The following is a 20198-nucleotide window of genomic DNA, read 5'->3' as shown; positions in this document are numbered from 1 at the left end:
TCAAACTACCTCGGCAGGAAATAAGGTCCCCCCTCAGGTAGCCGGGACTCGGTCTTAAATCATTCGCCATGGCTGTATTGAGGAGACCCCAGGAAATCCCCTAACTGGGACTCCGGTCTTGACGCCATGTCTCTAATGGGGAACCCCAGAGGGATCCGTCACCGGGATTACGGTCTTACTTTCAGTTCCAAAGGGAGTCTCCGTCCAATCACCGAAAGTAGGACACCTGAGCGTCCCACCACTCCTGGACGAGGATGTTCCAACCTTATGAGGCGGACTGGTCTCATTTCTTACTACTGGTCCTACAGCCACGGCCCCCCGTGAATTCCCTCGAACTTTACGTAAGGAGCATTTAGCCTCAGTTTGACATTCTTTACGAAGATGCCCCACAATTAAATAAATGACCCCTATTATCGGGACAGCTGCAGGACCCAGCCTGGTGCAATATCCCCCAACACCGATAACATCGCTTTTCAGCGGATCTCTTCGACACTCGACAGAACACCCACCCGATGCGAATTCGCCCAACTTTCAGCAATTGATCAACCAGCAGAGGCGGTACCGCCACCGTCGCCACCTTCGTCTCTCCGTATGACGACCTCAGGGAGAGGATATCGATCTTACCGAGTCCCCAGCGATTTTTCGCATGTCATTCACTCCTTGGTAAGGACGTCGACATCCAATATCAACAAATGGACTCGCCGTACGCCCCTACTGGCCGTCACTGTCGTATCATCAATATTATCCATTATCTGCTGCCCAAGATTGGCAGCAGCGTCATCCGTATCGTGGATTTTTATATGAAGGTCCTCTTGCGTGCGAAAGGATATCCGCCTCACTCGGTGATACAGTGTCCTTAACTGTGCGGAAAAGGTCTACATACGACCGAACCGTCGTCTTAACAACAATCGTCGCAGTTGGGGTCCCTACAGCACCCAACTGACGCCCCATCAGCACCAAGCGACTACTTGTCTCTGAACCTTTTTTTATGTATTTACATCATCATTATTTCATATGTTTATTTTTTATATAATTAGTATGGACTTAATCACATTTACTTTTTTCTGTGATCAAGCTTTTCAAGGAGTGAGGATTGTCGGCTATGCAGATGACGTTGCGGTACTGGTGGAAGATAGGGAAATGGACCGTCTTGAAATTAAGGTAAATCAGGCCTTACAACTATTAGACGAGTGTTTAGATAACAACCAACTCCAAGTAGCCCCAGCTAAGTCAAAATGCATTTTGCTCTCTGGTAGGAGAAGGGTCAGAGGAATAAATATAGAAATAATGGGGGAAATTATTCGTGAAGTCAGTAACGTCAAGTACTTGGGCGTATTCATAGATAAGAGTCTAAAGTAAGGTTATCACATAGATATGATTTGTCAAAAGGTTGCCCCTACAATTAAGGCTCTAAGAGGTCTACGGCAATGATGTCATCTATCTTATACGCGGCACCAGTCTGGGGCGCTGCAATGAATGTACAACGCAATAAACGCAAACTTAGAAGCGTGCACAAAGTAGCACTAACACGAGTTGTCTCAGGATATAGAACAATTTCTTACGATGCGTTATGTGTCTTAGCTGAAACTCCTCCCATTGAATTTCAGATAAAAGGCCGAAGCACGAGGGCGGCAGGTGTGCCAAGAGCCAAGGTAGAAGACACAATCGTTAGCAACTGGCAAACCGCACGGTCATCCGCTCAAACAGGAGAGTGGCAAGGAGACTTATTCCCAATCTGAAAGAGCGGTTGGGTAGAGAGAAAGGCGGACTAAATTTCCACACCACTCAGTTGATGACAGGACATGGGTCGTTCGGGAAATACCTTAATAGAATCGGGAAAAGGCAGACGTCAAGGTGTCCGTACTGTCAGGAAGAAGAAGACGCGGAACACACCGTATTCAACTGCTATAGATGGGAGGGTCTCAGACATGAAATGGCATAATAACCTGACACCTGACAACCTGGTCAGCTGACTAATGCAATCCAATAACAACTGGGATTGGTTTTCCAATTTTGCGAGCACCGTCCTCAGATCTAAAGAAGAAGAGGAGAGACATCACAGACGATAGACGCGAAGATAGAGCAGGGAGGACAGTCCCACCCCGGAGGGCCCGTATGCTTAGATATGCGGGTTCCGGTGATGGGGTGGGAACTCCTGGGGTTGCTTGAAAGGGATAAAGAATAGACCGGCCGGCGGTGTCGGTTCCTGGGGGCGCTTCGGTGCTTGCTGGGGCTGGCGCCGCCGGTTTGAGGCAGGCATAAAAGAGTAAAGACCGTGACCCAGTTCTCTGTTTGGGGGGGGGGGCATAGCCGGACCTTCCCTTACGTGCGGAGGATTAGAGGCGGGCAGCAATAAAAAAGATCCGGAACCGGGGGGGCTGATCTGCCGTGCCGGACGTACAGCCGGTGGGTGGGGAGGCCCCCTTAGAGTCACAAGGACACATCCCTGGGCCGTGTATACTTGAGTGGATGTCCGGCCCAGGGATGTAGAGGGAAAAAAGAAGAAAAAAAGTTTTTACCACGGTTTCTTTTGAACCATCCTGGTAACTTCTGGGGCAATTATTTTTTCCGTGAAGTTGTCGAGTAGTGTATCTCTAGCTATTTCTGACATGATCTATGTAATATTTTAATATGTACCAATCATTCATTCATAGTGTTCTGCCATTAGGGCAGGTCCTGTCACGGCTGCTGTTGTCCACCTTGATTTACTCTTTGTTAATCTCTTTTTTTCCGTACATTTCCCCTTTTCCATAATCCCATCCATCATTTAAAATCTCTTCCTTCCTCTTTCTCTCACCAAGCCTTCTCTCTCATCCGCTAATAAACACCTTCTTTTCATGTAGTGTCCCAGCCAGTTCCTTTTCATATATTCAATCATATTTAGCATTATTTTCTTTAATACTTCTTCATTTGTTACTTCATCCTGTCATTTGACATCATTCTGCCCGAACCCACATCTTAAAAGCCTAAACTAGTTTTCTGTCTGCCTTTCTCATCTTCCGTATTTCAGCTCCACAGAGCATCATACTCCGAATGAAAAATTTCATGCATCTCTTCCAATGTACTAGTCAAAATAAATTTTAGTTTTAAATACTTATTTTAATTTCCAGTTGATAAATCATCTTTTTTATTATTCATTTGATTCATTTTCCAGTTCGTCCTGTTATAAATTAATATTTTATTTTAATTTCTACATTCTCGTACATCCACGCTGTTTTTTTTTATATTTCTTCGAAGTTTTTACCTTAAAAAATTATTTTAACAATGAAATTAGGAAATCATAATTATTTTTATATTTATCTTATCAATCTCGTCCTTTTTTTCACAATATTACACATAATAAAATATTCTAATATAATGGAAATGAAATGTTTCATCTATTTTCAGGATTATTTTATAACACAATATTTGAAAATCCTCTATAACAAATCCATTTGATTCCCTCCATTTTTTTTAAATGATACATTTTCTCCCAATTCGTTAATTTATTTCGATACTACCAGATTCTTATACATAGTACATGAAAATTCTCCTTCTTTCTGTTTAGCCTTCGGAACCACCGGTTCCGGTAAGGTGTTACTTCAGAGAATGAATGAGAATGATATGTATGAATGTAAATGAAGTGCAGTCTTGTACAGTCTGAGGTCGACCGTTCCTGAGATGTGTGGTAACCTATCCAATGTTTACTTATATACATTGAAATATTCTTTTCACTGTATATTTAAATGTATCTTTATTTTTATCATATTTTGTTATATTTATTTATTTACTTTCAAACTGATTTTTTTTTCGATTAACTAATAGTTATCTTTTATTAATTTTTTGCCCTGGTTTTCCTTCTCCTCCATTGTTAAACTTGGTTAAAGTTGATTTGAGCATTTTTCTGCCCTTCTAGAATTGTCAATCTAACATTCGTAGTTGAAACGTTTCGGAGTACCTCCAAAACGTTTTATAACGTTAACCTTTACTTTTTAACTAAAACTATTTTTTTTTTTCGGTAGGAGGAGGAAAAATCTGCAACCGGACGTCCAGTAGGCCGCGCTACTGGGTGTTTGGAGTTTCCCGCATAGTACGAGGACCCACTAAGAACACTTGTAGTACAGCAGTTCGGCCATCTTTACCCTCAGGATGCTAACTAGAACTTTTAGATTGTTAAAAACAGTTTTGAGAATGGATATACATCAAAACGCGTCAACTACAAATATTAGAATGACAATGCTAGAAAGGGTAGAAAATAACACTCAAATCAATTATGATGATACTAGAGGAATGTAAAATATTATGAAAATTTTAGGCTAAAGTAAAGGCCTGTTAAGACTCAACTTTCATTTGCTCCTTTTTTATTAAAATGAGGACTTTTAAATTTTTTAAATAAAATTTTTCACTTTTTTTTCCTCTTTTTAAATTTTCACTTATTTGTTACTCTTTATAAAATTTCACTTTTTTATTACTCTTATGAATTGAATTGGTCTAATACTCTATTTTTTATGAATTGCAAGATCAAAGATAACATTAATAAAAATTTTTGTTATAAACGAAATAAAGACTTTTGTTAATCTGATTGAACCAGCGAATAATAAAATATTTAGAATAAATAAACCTAACCGAGGTATTGAACCAAGACGGCATATTATTATTCGACAGGCCTGTCATAATAATTATACTTACGATAAATTTAATAAGTGGTTATATTTTATTTCAATATATTTCACGCATAATATTGAATCTACCGTTCCAGTAACGTTCTTAATTTTGAACCGCCCTCTTCTCAATTTTAAAATCTAGAGAGTTTTATGCATTTGAAATGTAGGTATCAATAATATAGGCCGCAATTAATACGAATCGTTTGTTATACATATCTAGTTTAATTATATGATCAATTGATTGTGCAATCAATCGGCCAGTAATTTCCAAATTTTGAATTTTCCTCCATTTTGGGAGCCTTTGGCATATTTTCAAAATTTTGAACTGCCTAAAAAGAAGCCGGGGTCAAAATCGAATTATCTCATAAGTTTTATCAAATTTAATTGGGTGATTTAGAGGTGATACTTTCAACAGACAGATAGGTATTCATTCATTCATTATTAATAAAACAAATTTTAATTTATTCTTGGTTTCATCTAAAATGACTAAACCATTAATGAATTTTAACACAAATTCTTATGTTTTTATTTATTTATTTTTCTACTGAATCCCATTTCTTTTTCTACGCCCACACCGCTGAGTTCATGTTTACTCTCTTTTTAATCTCTTATTTATGTAGTTATTTAATCTCTTTTTTATCGACTTTACGAAAAAATATTACGAAAAATATTATTACTTTCGGTCGCATGGTGTGAGTGAGGAGTGAAAATGAATTTTTTTACGTTTCCATGTATGAGGAGTACCAAAATATCATTCACTTAAATTGTGGTTTCTTTATATAAAGAAAGTTTATATATGGGCGTATATATATATATATATATATATATATATATATAAACTTTTTTGACTGTAAAATTTCAAATCTACTAAATCAGTTTCATTGAAATTTAGATATGCTCTACTAGTGTGTCTGAAGTTGTGCATCTAAAAATTTAGTGAAGATTGGTTGAGTCGTTCTTGAGTTACGCTCAATTTAATGTCGAAAAGATGTTAGTGGGGGTAGTTAGACGATTGATTAGATTGAATTGATACTTTTTCAAAAGGAAACAAAATACCCGGGTTGACTGATAAATTTTGCACACTAGCGTGCTATACGGAGGCAAAAGGTACAATCGAGGTGGGCGTGGCAGCACATGATAGCTAAAATCGTCTTCTACAAACCTGCGATAATGCATTGAAATCAGTCTACCGATTTGTTTTCAGTAGCAGTTAAAATGTAGTAGAGTATGGCCAATATGTCAACACGGTTAAACAGCGCGTAGTGATCAAATTTTTAACAGGAGTAAATGTGAATCCTATGAATATTTTTCATTATTTAAAAGTGGTTTACGGTAGTGAAACTGTTGAAATTTCGCGATAATGAAGCTGGTAAAGACAATTCAGGACGCACCTCGCAGCGGACGACCACTTTCTGTGACTGACGAGAAACATCGAAAGGAGGTGGAAGATTTGCTTCAAAGTGACCGGCGAATCACCCAGCAAAGCATCGATATTCAGATAGATATATTTAAAGAACGAGCAGGCCATATTATCGAGCAATTGGGTTACCATAAAATCTGTGCACGATAGGTACCGCCAAAAACTCTCTGATGACTCTTCGCAAGCTGAAGTTTGAGCCTATAACGCATCCGCCATACTCGCCGAATTTGGCTCCGTGCGACTTCCACTTCTTCTTTCATCTCAAGAGGGATCTCAAAGGTAATAATTACACCACCGACAATGAGGTGAAGGAAACTGTGGTCACTTAGATTAAAAAAAGACCGCCAGAATGTTTCAGTGACGGAATGAAAAAAGTTGTCACATGTTGGAAAAGTGTATCATTGTAAACGGGGATTATGTTGAAAAATACATTCTGCATTTTGCAGCTAAGGTACTTTACTTTTATTCATTTTTTATTTAATTACAATATCTCTTTTCATTCCCGAGCTTCATATATATGTGCAAAATTTATCAGCCGAGCCTCGTAAAGTAATGAAAAGTCAGTCTTCAAGATTTTCTTTAATATCAAATACATTCTTTTTAATTTTAATTATGTCAAAGCCTTTTAAAATATCTATAAATACCATGGATTAATTAAAATGTTAATGAAACCAGACATATTATTTCACTTTTAAAGGTATTTTATTGGCAAAATTTCTACGGGTATTTAACCTTCATATTTTATAACCTATCACGGTATAATTAAATTATAATTTGTCTGCTAAAATAATTATAAAATGCTAAAAAATATAGCTGTATTTAGATTGCTGTCATAAAGAATAAATAAATGTCATATATTACAAATATGTACAAGTTTAATTTGAAATGATTAGATGGTATACCTTCTTTTCATGTTTCTGTTTTCTTTCTTCTGAACAGTTTTTTTTCTGGATAAATGTTGTAGATAGAGAATATAATGGTATATAAATTTATTTATGCTTTTCTTGTAGAGTTTGAAAGAAGCCTACCTGTTGTATAAGATTACATTAATTTTAATATTACTTTAGTTTGTTTTATCATCAAACTTCTTTTTTGCTGATTTTAAAGTTTTAAAATTTAATCTGAACATACTTTCTGCTTATCGTTACCTCATTGTGTTGTTGAGGTTTAATGTGGTTTTACATCGGTTAACTTTTATCTTTTAAAGTAAAAGTGTTACATTTATTCTACGTTTAATTTTTTTTCTCTATATTTTTATTATAATGAAATACAGTATATGATATAAATGCCCTTTTCTCAAGAAATAACGTTTGAGGGAAATTTAATTTAATGAAAATTTAATATATCCTTATTAAGGACATTAATTTTTAATTTTGTTTTAAAGTTAACCTATTCTATTAAAAAAAAACTTTGTTACTAGAATTAAAATTTATTTCTTATAGTATAGAATTCAATAAGTGCGTTGTAATATTAATGATGTATAATATATAATTTGCTTTAGCAAAAAACCACGTGAAAAAATTATTTTATATTTCACACGGCGGCGGCTCGCGTATAAGCAGTGTGGAACTGCAGCACTTCCTACCCTATTTCTGCTTGATATTATCGATAAAATGTAATATAATGAGTCCCTTTTTCTTTAATTTTCTTTATACTTGTACTGTATATAATCCTTAAGCTTAATGTCATTAGCCATCCCCCAGTTTATGAAAAAGATACAAAAATCTTTTTATGAAACTGTGCGCTTCACAGCTCCAGCGGCGTGATGTTTGATTGCTGTGCACATGCGCACATAGGAATCTGCGAGGGAGAGAGAGTACTGTCGCTTCCGCAATGCCGACTCTGGCGTGCTGGTGGAAGGTAGTTTTGTTTTTACTCCGCGCGTGTATGGAACGTTTCTCGTTCATTCCCTTTTCTGGTCAATCGGTGGAAGGAATATGAAAGTTGTTTAGTTTTTCATTAGTGATTAACACGCTGGAAGGGCAAAAGAGAAGGTGATTAGTAAAAACTAATTATGTGTTTGGTTCTGTGTACATAGAAATTTAAATTAAGCTCCATTGAACTATAGTGTTTTTAAGCGAACATATTATTAAGTTATTATCTAATAATTCTAAAAAATATTATCTGTATTGATATTTTATTATTTATTCGGTTAAACAGAATACCATATTCTTGAATATGATAAAGTGTAGAATTAGATTATTATCCTGCTTCCAGCTATTCTATATGATTCATTTTTTCGGTTCTTTTACTTTACAGAAAAGTTTAACCGTGGCCTTGAAAAGGCCCAAAAAAATTTTCTGGAACAGCAGTTCACTAATTTTAGCCACGAGCCACCACTGATTTCATATATTGTGAATGAATGAAAAACTGTTGCTGAAATAAATGATTAAAAAGCTGGGAAAAATTATGCTGACCTTTTCCGACATCTTCATAAAGCTTAATTTTTCCTTTGCATAATGTACAATCGGCAGAGAGTTCAAGAGTTATGTTAAGACGTAATATATCGACTTATGATGGTTTAGTTAACGGCGCTGTGGGAATTGTAAAGAAATTCTAATGGCCTCCTCTACGAAGAGACTAACTGGAAAGGAATGTTACCAAAAGCTGCGTTAATGATGACGAAACAATATGTACAAAAATGAAAGATGAAGGTGGCGGTGTATCTGTTACATCAGTATGTACACGTTTCAAGCTACTAAAGAACGTGAAAATGAAGAAAGACGTACGCTACCGTATTTTAAGTTAGGCTGTAAAAGTGCACATACTGCAAGGTAAAACATTAAATAGAGCTGTAGTATATTAGGGAAAAAAAAATATTTGCAAAAGGACAAGTATATGTTCCTTTAAGTCAAATCAGAAGCTTAGATGGTTGTTTGGTTTGTTGTTTAGGTTTGACGGTTTGTTTAGATCAGAAGCTTAGTTGTCTGACCTTGCGAGAGACCGTAAAAGACCATGAAATGCGATGCACGTATATAGAATTATAAAGATTCCCAATTTCCATACCGTGCTATTCATATTGAGTCTGAAAGGATTAAGAAGAAATATTTCCATTGTTAATGATTTTATTAACAGTATTACATACTCGAATCTTGTCCAGAAACTCACATTACCTGCCCTACAGAAGACCATATAATATCATTAACGTGGCATAAAATTTTTTCAACATCATGGTACCACCGTGAAAAGCAGCTGCGTAAGATTTAATCTGATTGGACTAACAGGAAAAAGGTTATGCTAGAACAACATAAAATAATTGTACGGGTCGAATAAATAACCTTTTTTTTTTGATGTCGGTTTGTATCTAAAATTTTTTTCAATATCATGGTACCATCGAGAAAAGCAGCTGCGTAAATTGCTTTAAGATTTATTTCAATCGGATTAACAGGAAAAAAGTTATGCCTGAACAAACATAAAAAAATATACGGGTCGAATCTTCTTTTTTGAAGCTGGTTACAAATTATTATATTATCTTTTCAAACCTACAATTTTTTATATTAATTTAATCAAATAAAAAATAAATTTTGTAATTAATTTTTTTACTTCCTTGTACGAAGTAAAGGAAGTATTGTAGTCGCAAAAAATTCGATTTTCAGATTTTAATGGAAATATTCATTTTAATTATCTTTAAATCCATTTTGACTAGTTTCGGGATGACTTTTGTAGTACGTATCTCGCATAACTAAAAACGATTAGCCGTAGAATTTTGAAATTTTTTATTTAGGACTGTTATAACATCTGGTTGTGCACCACACCTTTTGATTATCAACTGAACCAAAAGTTTCCAAAAAAGCCAAAAATCCACAAAAATTTGGATTTCGGATTTTCTTAATTTCAGTAATAAGCCCTCATTGACTGCTTTTCAACGATATATCATAAGGGGTGCATATCTTCATTGGTTCCAGAGTTATAGCTAAATGAAATTTTAATTAATGATATATTAGGAGCTTAAAAGGGGAAAGCACATCGGTTCGAATCAGACTTTATCTCCTTTATTTTTTAACTTATTTTTTAATTTAAATATATTGATTTATTAATAAAAGTTTTACGATAAATAATTCAATTATTATTGCATAAAAAAAAGAAAAAATAACAGAAATTATTAATGAAATAAAATTTTATGTACATTTCATTTTAAATAATGTGTATATGTAATTTAATAGGCGTACAAGGAAGTCATGTATGTCCACAAAGTTTTTTAAATTAAAGTTTTCCTAAATGACATTATTTTAAGTTACAGTTCTTTTGACAATGCCCCAGTTATAAGACTTTTTTAAAAAATCCTCACAAAATAACTTCTCAGTTAAAATTTTATCAATAAGAAAGTTGGCAATTGATAATTGGAAGTAATAAAAAACATTTCTTGAAATTCTTCTAATTAATTTTAGAAATATATTTTCCCCTGATCCTTTGACGAATGTTAAAAATTATTTTGACTTTCATTTAATTTTCAATTAAATTTTACGAGAAAATAACCCTTGTAATACTATAAGCTGCTTGTTAAAACAAAAACTCATTCCCCACCGGCTCTTTCAAATACAAAATAATAAATAACAAAATTTTATTACTGTAATAAAATTTTGCTTTTTACGATTGATTTGCTTTTTCCAAATTTTTTCTTAATTTTTTCAGTTGTTTCTTATATTTTGAAATAGCCCCGTGGCGAATGAATTTTTGTAATTTTTTTTCAAGTTTTTGCACAACTTAATTTTTAGATTTTTTTCCTGCGTTTGAAGCAAAGATTTGTGTTTTAGAGAAGTTTGAAAATAAATATAATTCAGTTTCTTTATATATATAAAATTTTTGTACAAACAATTTTTTTTTTAGGGATAATTTCACATTGTGTTTTTTCAAAGGTTCATTTTTTTATATTATTTACCATTTTTTATATCAAACTGTTTTTGTCATAAGGAGATTCACTAACACTTTTTCAATTACATTCTGTTTTAGGTGGTTGCGATTGACTATTAACGTAGAAGGTAAGTTTATTTAATTTTATTTTTTTAAAGGAATACCGAATACCGGGTAGTCAGTAATGCGTAAAATATTATTAACGGGCTATAACAAATTTCAAAAAACTTCAATTCTTCGAGGAAATAGCAGATGTAATACTATTTCTTCCTATTTATTAATATTTGTATTTCGTAATCAGCTAAATAACAAACACGCTACAAGACTGCGGATAATAAGTTTGTTGGTTCACCCATGTAAAGTAATTGAGTGTGATTTCAATCTGAGTCTCTTGGGCGTGTATATAATTCTAGTGCGAGAGAATGGGAACGTTTGACGTAGACGTGACGTCATAACTGTCCTGCATTCTTGTGTGTTTAGCTTTATAGCGTCGTTTTTTTCTTTCTATTCTGTTTACCCTTATCTACCCGTAATTTCTTATTTTCATTTCCTTCTTTCTATTCTTATTATTCTTTCGACGAAAATTTTTTCCGCTATTTGTTCCTATAAATAAGATTAATATTTGATGACGGTTTCCGTTTTACGTAAATTGTTGTGAATTCTAAACCGAAGACTTTTATTGTTTGTTTTATATTATTTTAAAGAAGACAGTAAATTTATTGATATTATCAATAAAGCTTTGTTTTGTTTTGTTTCAAATTTATTACGTTAAAAGGCGGTTGGTTTACTACGTTAAAAGGTTCAATGAATATATAATGATTATTACTTTCCCTAGATAGCGCTATATCACTAGAAGGAAAATATTATTATCGGTCAAATTTTGGCATTTGAGGTTTTCACCAGATCTTGAAATTTTTACGTCTAAGGAACCCAAAAAAACCGGATGGAAACTATCCGGATGTTAATGTTCGTATTTACATGTGTGTATGTTCGGTGTTAGCCTCTAAATTACCTTATATCTCTTTAAATCACAGGACCGATTTTGACTAAGCCTGGTGAGATTACTTCTATATATGGGACATTGATGCCATTAAATTTTCAACTTAATTGTTGAGGGGGTGAGACTGTAAAGCAAGGTCACTCTCAAAGTCTTGAGATTTCGTCTAATTAAGGTCATATTTTTCATAGGTTATCAATTAAAAAATAATATTTGCAAAAAAAATTTTTTTTTGCAAAATCGCACCCCACGACAAAAGATTGTAGTCGTCTGTTATGTTATAACACCAGAGGTGAGCGGTAGAATTAAATAAATGAATAATATTTAAAGTGTATAATAGTATAACTCGATCTGGCTGGGTCTCGAACTTGATCGTCCGATTGACGCGGTATCTGGTGCGTTAAGCTACGCGGCTAAATCAGCTGCCGACCGTACAGGCGAAATTTGCTGTATGTAAGTTGTGAAATTACATTAGTTTAGTTACTGCCGACTGTCGCCACTAGTATCATCACAACCGCGCGAATTAAATACGTTTTTCGCCTGCGCTTTAGTTAGAAACCTTGAATTAAATAAAGTAAAAAAATATTACATTTAAATAAAATGATAAATATTTATTAATTAAGTTGTGTGTATATGTGTAAGCCGTGCATCAGAAATAACCCACAGTTGACAGTTTTTTTTTTATCTTGTATGAAGATAACAAAATTAAGATGTTAAAGTACAAAAGAAATTATCTTTCCTAAATGGAATTTCTTCCCCCACATCGCTCACTCAAACTCTCGCTACCCCCATATCACTCCCTCTCCTCATCTGTGATTGAATATATGATTGTTCGCTTAAGAATCGTTGTATATTTATAAATCATATGTAGAAATCAAGATAAGACCCTTGAACATCTTATCTTCGTCCTGTTTCTTTCAATTATTCAGATATATACAGCTAAGAATCATTTAAATTTATCATGAATGATAGCAAAAGAAAGTAAAAATTACAACGATGAAAAAAATTCGCATTGAAGTTTTTTCTTTTCTTTTCAAAATTATATCAAGACCGCCCTACTAGAAAAAACTAAAATTTTATTTCTTCAATAAAATATTAGATTTTGTATACACACTAATTTTACGAAGTTAAAAATAAATCAGAAATTAAATAGTTGAACAAATTACTATTATATTATCTGGGTAATATGTTATTGTTAAATGGTACAATTCCAATAATTCTTTCATCAAAATAAGTAAGATATTTTATTTTACAGGGGAAAAATAAAAAAAAACGTACATACAATACAATAAAAATAAATTTAAAACAAAATTCATTATTATAAAAGAAAAAAAATTATATGGACAAATTCATAAATATTAATATCATTAATGTACCACAATAATTTACATAATCTCATTCCCATAACTTCCGATTACAATCAGAATTTTTAAGAGAAAAATAATCTTTAAGTATTCAGAAAGCTGCACTACAGGATAATTTGTAAAATTTTAGAGGTAAATATTAAATCTTAAAACTGTTAAGATATATTTTGGATTTTAAAATCTTATATATACGCCACTTACATACTGGAAGTCACGTATCGTTACCTAAATAGTATAGAGAGAATAATCTGTTATTACATGGAAAAACAATTTTTTGTCTCCCGTTTTAATAACAAATCCAACTTAAAAAAAATGTAACATAAATTGAACATAACCACCACGATGAAAGCACGCTTCATCTGTGAGAAACGTTTGATTTAATGTTCCAGTGTTACCTGTAATGAAATTCTTGAAACATTAATAGTAGTGAACCCTTTTAGCATATTCAGCATGAAAAACCAACATTCGATACGGATAACATTTCAGAAATCGTCTCACTCCTGTTTGGGATGAATTTGAAGAACAGTCTATAGAAAGAACAAAAAATATTGAGAAATTGAATAATATAGTGGTTTAGTTGTTGAACAGAAACATATTTTTTAAAAATATTTTTGTTTCGATTGGATATGTAATCTAGTCTTTGTTAAAAATCTGATGTGGACACTTCCTTGTACACCTATTAAATTACATATACACATTTTTTGTAAATGAAAAGTACATAAAATTTTATTTCATTAATAACTTCTGATATTTTTTTTTATTGTTGTTACTGTATAATTTTTAATCGTAAAATATTTTTACAGAGGTTAATTATTAATAAATTAATGTATTTAAAACTAAAAAAAGGAGATGTAGTCGAATTCGAACCGATGTATCTTCCTTTTTTAAAACCCAAATATTTCATTGATTAAAATTTTATTCGGCTATAACTCTGGAACCAATGAAAATAAGTAGTACCACTTATGATTTATCGTTTAAAAGCTCTCAATGAAGGCTTATTATTGCAGATAAGAAAAAGTCTAAAATCCAATTTTTTTTGAATTTGGGCTTTTTGGACACTTTTGTTCTAGTCGATTGTAATAAAAAGGGGAGGTGCAGAACTAGATGTTACAAAAGTCCTAAATCCAAAATTTCAACATCCTACTACTAATCGTTTTTGAGTTATGCGAGATACATACATACGAAATCTGAAAACGAAATTTTTCGCGATTCCTTTAGTTTGTACAAGGAAATAAAAATTAATATTGAACAGAATATATACTATCGTTTTCCATCATTTTCTATTTATAAAAATTTTACTTATAAAAGAATTTATAAAATTATCACATAATGATCGCTGACAAATACCACTTTTTTTTTATTTTTACTACTAATATGAAGTGAGATTTATTAGAAAGACAATGTATTATAAGTGGAGTACCGGTATTTATTTTTGTTGTTATTTAACGCTTACATAATGTTAAATATATTGGTGAACAAAAACTTAAGTATTAAATGTCTTCAGTTAGTAAAAGAAAAGAATATAAGTGGGCGGATGATGATAATAATCTTTATAAGCTTTGATGTTGAACAAAAGAATACAACATTGTTGTTGTTAAGTGACTGTTTTGACGGTGTTGTAAATACCCTATTGTTAAATATTATAACTAGGGTCAGACAGATTAATATGGCGTCAGGTTTATAAACTTTTCTTAACAGTGTTTATATATTGTTTCCTAATTTTACTCTTCCTACGGCGAATTAAATTATTTTTGTTACCGAATTTGTTATAATCGTTTATTTTTTTAAAGATTCATTTAAGTAATTTTTTAATTCCAAAATTAATTTATACATCTTAAATGTGTTTTACATACAGAGTGTTCACCTTAAAATACCTTAAAACACCTTAAAAACCATCACTTGGTTTGATCTATAAATAATAATTTATAGGTAAAGACTTGCATAATAATAATTTACAGAAGTTGTTGAAAATGATGTCCATGCACTTCTATGCAGTTGGTCAAAACGTTTAATCACGTTTCTGTCTACTTTTGTTAGCTGTACTCTTCCTTTTTCCTGTTTAGCCTCTGGGAATCACCGTCAGGTATTACTTCAGAGGATGAGTGAGGATGATATGTATGTGTGTAAGTGAAGTGTAGTCTTTTAATTTGTTAATTGAAACACCAAAGAACACCCGTATACACGATCTAGTATTCAAATCCTTATAAAAGTAACTGCCTTTACTAGAACTTGAACGCTGGAACTCTCGACTTCGAAATCAGCTGATTTGCGATGTTAGCTGTATCCTGTCTATTTCCTGGATGGCATAATAATGTGTCTCTTCAATTTCTTCAAGATGTGTGGTTTGCTCCTATAAACAACTTATTTTAAATAACTTCACAGAAAGGAAGTCTGGATTAGTCAGATCAGGGAACTTTGGTGGCCACAATTTTACAGATTTTTTCCGCCGAAAAAATTCTGTAGCATCTTCATAGTAGAGAGGGCTGTATGGCAAGTGGCGCTCTCCTATTATACCACCAGTCACGCTTATTCTGCTACAGTAAAGCTTTGAACTGATAGATAATTTCATGGTAATCGACAGCATCCACCATTTTTCCAAACAAGAGTCCTACTATTTGTTTTTAAAACCGCACAACATACGCCTATTTTTTGTGGGTGTAGGTAATGTGCGGGTTAATATTCCAGTGTTACCTATAATGAAATTCTTGAAGCATTGATAATAGTGAACCCTTTTAGCATTATCAGCATTAGGTAGCTCATGAAAAACCAGCATTCAATACGGATAACATTTCAGAAATCTTCTCACTCTTGTTTGGGATGAACCTAGTGAGATATTCTTTTCCAGGCTTGATCTCGCCAAAAATTTATGAGGAGATTTATTTTAATGTCCTGTACGACCTGCCTCTTTAAAACTGATCTGTGTCGGGCACATTTCTAATCTAACACCGAATTTGTTTCACGAAATCTTTTTAACTAACTTCTGAATAACACTTTTCACTTTTCCTTTTTAAATTCTACCTGAACTTTCACCGACACACAGCATGAGATTTCGTCTCTAAATAAGTTTCCATCACGAATACACGTTCTTTAATAGTTAATCACATTAGCTATTAAAGAACAGTCGTGAATTTACACGCGATTACGCAGTTCGTTCAATGTTCGACACAGACTAGCGGTACTCAAATGTGCAAGTAATGAACAGTCCTTCCCACTCCAACTCCATTCGCACCAACATCTTCCAGATTATTGCTCATCTCACACCAATATATTCATTTAACAAAAATATTCATTTAATAAAATCTACAGAATGATGGGGCTGTTTTTACGTTAAACTCTCTATAACATATTATAAATCGTAGTGACTTATAGCTTTTACAACTTAACGTTTTTCATTTGAAATATCTAGGGTTCCAATAAAGGTCAATTTTAAATTGTATTACATTTATAAAATCTATTTCTTATCAGAAATAGGAGAATGAAAGAATTTTTCAGTACTTCCGAAGTGAATTAATAAATAAATATTTATTGTAATTAAAAATAAACATAATCCTCCTGTAGTATTGCGAGAGGGATGGGCGTCTGGAAGGGGGGTTATCCTAAGTATGGTTATTTTTCTCGCACTACGGTTCCTTATAGGAATATCATTGTTTCATACTCCTTTTTCCGTCATCTTTACCCCACACACTATAAAATCCTTGCTGGTTTTATCTATAAATTTTCGTGAGATGAACAAATTAATTTTCTTGTCTGCAAATTAAAATTGTATTGTTCCTCTTTAAAGCGCTTAATGAGTTTTAAACATTTATTTGTTAATTCTTTTTGGGACCAGTCCATATTCAATTTTCATTGCTGTCCTTTCGGCTCCGGACTATATAACCATCCCTCATATGCTCATGATAGCGATCCTGGATGTTGATGAAGACCATCGTCTGGCCTTGAGGAAACTTCAATCGGCGTCAGACCTGATTAGCTAGTAGCTGGCATAATGTAGAATAAAAGTAAATCGCAAGAAATGGAGTCTGTCACGTTTGCGTTAAGGGGAGGTGACTGTCCTCGAATCAACCTAGAAGCGTTTTCCTCCCGCATTCTGACCAAGTACGGTACTTCGGGTTTCACCTTGATCGCCGCTTACCATGGAAGAACCATGTTAAAGAGAAAAGAAAACAGCTAAACAACATGTTTAAGGAGCTTTAACTTTTAATATACAAGGTCAACATGAAACCCGTTTGGACATACGGTGTACAGCTGTAGAATACGACGAGCTAGAGCATTAAGGTTATATAACACTTCCAGAATAAGTTGGTGAGAATTATTTCAGAGGCGCCGTGGTTTGCACGGAATGAAGAGATTCATAACTACCTGGGATTTTCTAATGTCCGCGAGGAAACGATTGGGTTTACATTACAGAATACAGCTAGGTAATCATGTGAGTTATCTAGCGCTCAATCTCTAAGATAACAGTAAGAATGTCCGGCGACTTAAAATGCCTTCACGTGCTGGACTTGGGGGAGTCTGAGTGATTTTTGGGCTGGGACGACATTCCTCAAATGATGAGAATCTTCTTTATACCTGATGAAAGGCATAAATTCCTTTCATAAACAAATTATGTTACTGTTTTGTTTTTGTTTTTCTTTGTATTGTAATATTTGTTTGTTTTTTTGTTAGGGTTTTAAGGACTTTTATTTTTTTGGTGAAGTGAATCTGTGCTAGTGCATTTATACAAATTAACTATTATCTGTACACTTTTATATTGTTTTATATTTATATTATATTTGAATTATTGTCTTTCGTATGTTTTTTTATTGAGGGGATTCATTGTAAACCACTAATTAAGCGTTTATTGTAATTATATTTACTTATGGTTCCTTCCACCGACCAACCAATTGAAAATAAATGGGTTGTGATAAAAAAAAAACATTTATTTTTGAGAGACTTATTTCAGTAATAATATTTCATTTTTTGACTTCTTCAAAAGTTGAGAACTAGTCTTTAGAATACAGTTCAGTTTAAATACAGGTCTTTGTTCGTTGCGGTTATGTATAATTTATTTAGATGGATCATTTTTATAAAATTTAATTTTTATTTAATTTCCTAATTTTACCTTTCCGAAAAGATTTACCTTTACTCTTTTCCCGTGTCATACACCATAATAATTCAGATCATTAGAAAGTTTGTCATAGTTCAGTTTCTGTTTTAAATAAATTATCTAATTACCTAAACTGTATTCTGATAAATTTATTTGAAATTAAATAAACGATTTTTTTTTTGTTGTATAAAAACTAAGTTATTCTTTAATGAATTTAATTAGATAATCCACCATTTTCTACTTAGTCGTTTATGGAGTACATAAACACGTAAGACATATATTAATAAATGTCTTTGAAATTATAATTTTATTCTGTTACTCATCTATTTATTTGTTTTCTTCGAATGTAATATGAAATTACGTATTTGTATAAAAATTAATGGACTTTTACGTTTTATTAATTGATTTTACACGTTTTAATTCTGCTGTAATAAAAGCTTTTTTTACAGTTTACTTTTATCCTTCTCAGAAAATGCTGCATCAATTAATTTTTAGTTACCGATGAATACTAATTCCTGACGTAATTTATACGTATTGCATAATCAATCTGAACTTATTAAGTATTTATTTACTGCTCCTTTTCCTCCACTTTCTGTTATATTTTGCAACTTGACTCTAGTAACTCCATGTTGGGATTGCCCGGATTTATAAAGAAATCCTTGATGTAATATGTGAGGAAATGTGTACAATAATTAAGACGCTTTTATCGACAAGACGTATAAACGTATGACTTATTTTATAACTTGACGGTCAACTGTTATATTTATATAAATTTTATTTTATTTTAATCTTTATCAATTTTAATATGTGAAGTGAATAATTATATACAAGTTCATTACGTGTTCCTAAAGATGGAAAACAATTTTTCTGAAAGCGCTAGAAGATAAATGATTAATTGCAATTCTTGGTAAGCGGAATCTACATCGTACTACTTCCTTGTACGAAGTAAAGGAAGTATTGTGATCGGAAAAAATTCAGGTTTTCAGATTTCATTGGAAATATCCATTTTGACCATCCCTGAATCCATTTTGACTAATTTCGGTGTGACGTCAGCACGTACGTACGTATTTATCTCGCATAACATAAAAAAAGATTAGATAGCATGTTGAAATTTTGGATTTAGGACTTCTGTAACATCTCGTTGTACACCTCCCCTTTTGATTGCAATCGACTGAAACAAAAGTATCCAAAAAAGCCCAAAATCCAAATATTTTTCTTAACTGCAGTAATAAGCCCTCGCTTAGAGCTTTTCAACGATATAAATAATACTTATTTTCATTGGTTTCAGAGTTAAATAAAATTTAAATTAACGAAATATTTTGAATTTACAAGGGAAGGCACATCATTGGGTTCGAATCAGACTTTATCTCCTCTTTTTAAAATTTTTTTTAATTTAAATATTTATTAATAATTATTAATTTATTGTAAAAAAACCTCCGATTGTAAAAAAAATAAGATAAATAATATTCAATAATAACAAAAAAAAATTATGAAAAAATATCAGAAGTCATTAATGAAATAAAATTTAATGTACTTTTCATTTTAAAAAAAATGTGTATATGTGTTTAATAGGTATACAAGGAAATCATGTGGTGTCCACATCAGATTTTATTTTTATATGAGGGGTTTACTCTAAACAGACAACCCAGTTTTACCTCCTCCTAAAAAAAATTCCAATTTTATTTTCGTTTTTAAAGTTATTTTTAAGTAATAAATAAAACTTTTAAAACTGTTATTTATTTTCATATAGGGTGGTAAACTGTTTGTTTTTTTTTCTTTCAACTTATTAAACCGTTGTTAGAGTTATCAGTATTTTCATCTGTTGTAATTTTGTTTT

The 20198-nt window shown here is 32.5% G+C and overlaps 1 protein-coding gene across 2 annotated transcripts in view; it reads left to right on the top strand.

Annotated features, from left to right (window-relative positions):
- The window catches only part of LOC142321485 (high affinity cAMP-specific and IBMX-insensitive 3',5'-cyclic phosphodiesterase 8-like), a 1158933-nt gene that overhangs the window by 405864 nt on the left and 732871 nt on the right, over window positions 1–20198 (top strand). For both annotated transcript variants that reach the window (XM_075359602.1, XM_075359603.1), the window contains exon 4: window positions 11014–11042. The gene's annotated coding sequence lies outside the window, so the exon portion shown is untranslated. The remainder of the gene's footprint in view (window positions 1–11013; window positions 11043–20198) is intronic.

This window comes from Lycorma delicatula, chromosome 3, assembly GCF_047948215.1.
Source record: "Lycorma delicatula isolate Av1 chromosome 3, ASM4794821v1, whole genome shotgun sequence".
NCBI lineage: Eukaryota > Metazoa > Arthropoda > Insecta > Hemiptera > Fulgoridae > Lycorma > Lycorma delicatula.
This window is presented reverse-complemented; position numbering and strand designations above follow the sequence as displayed.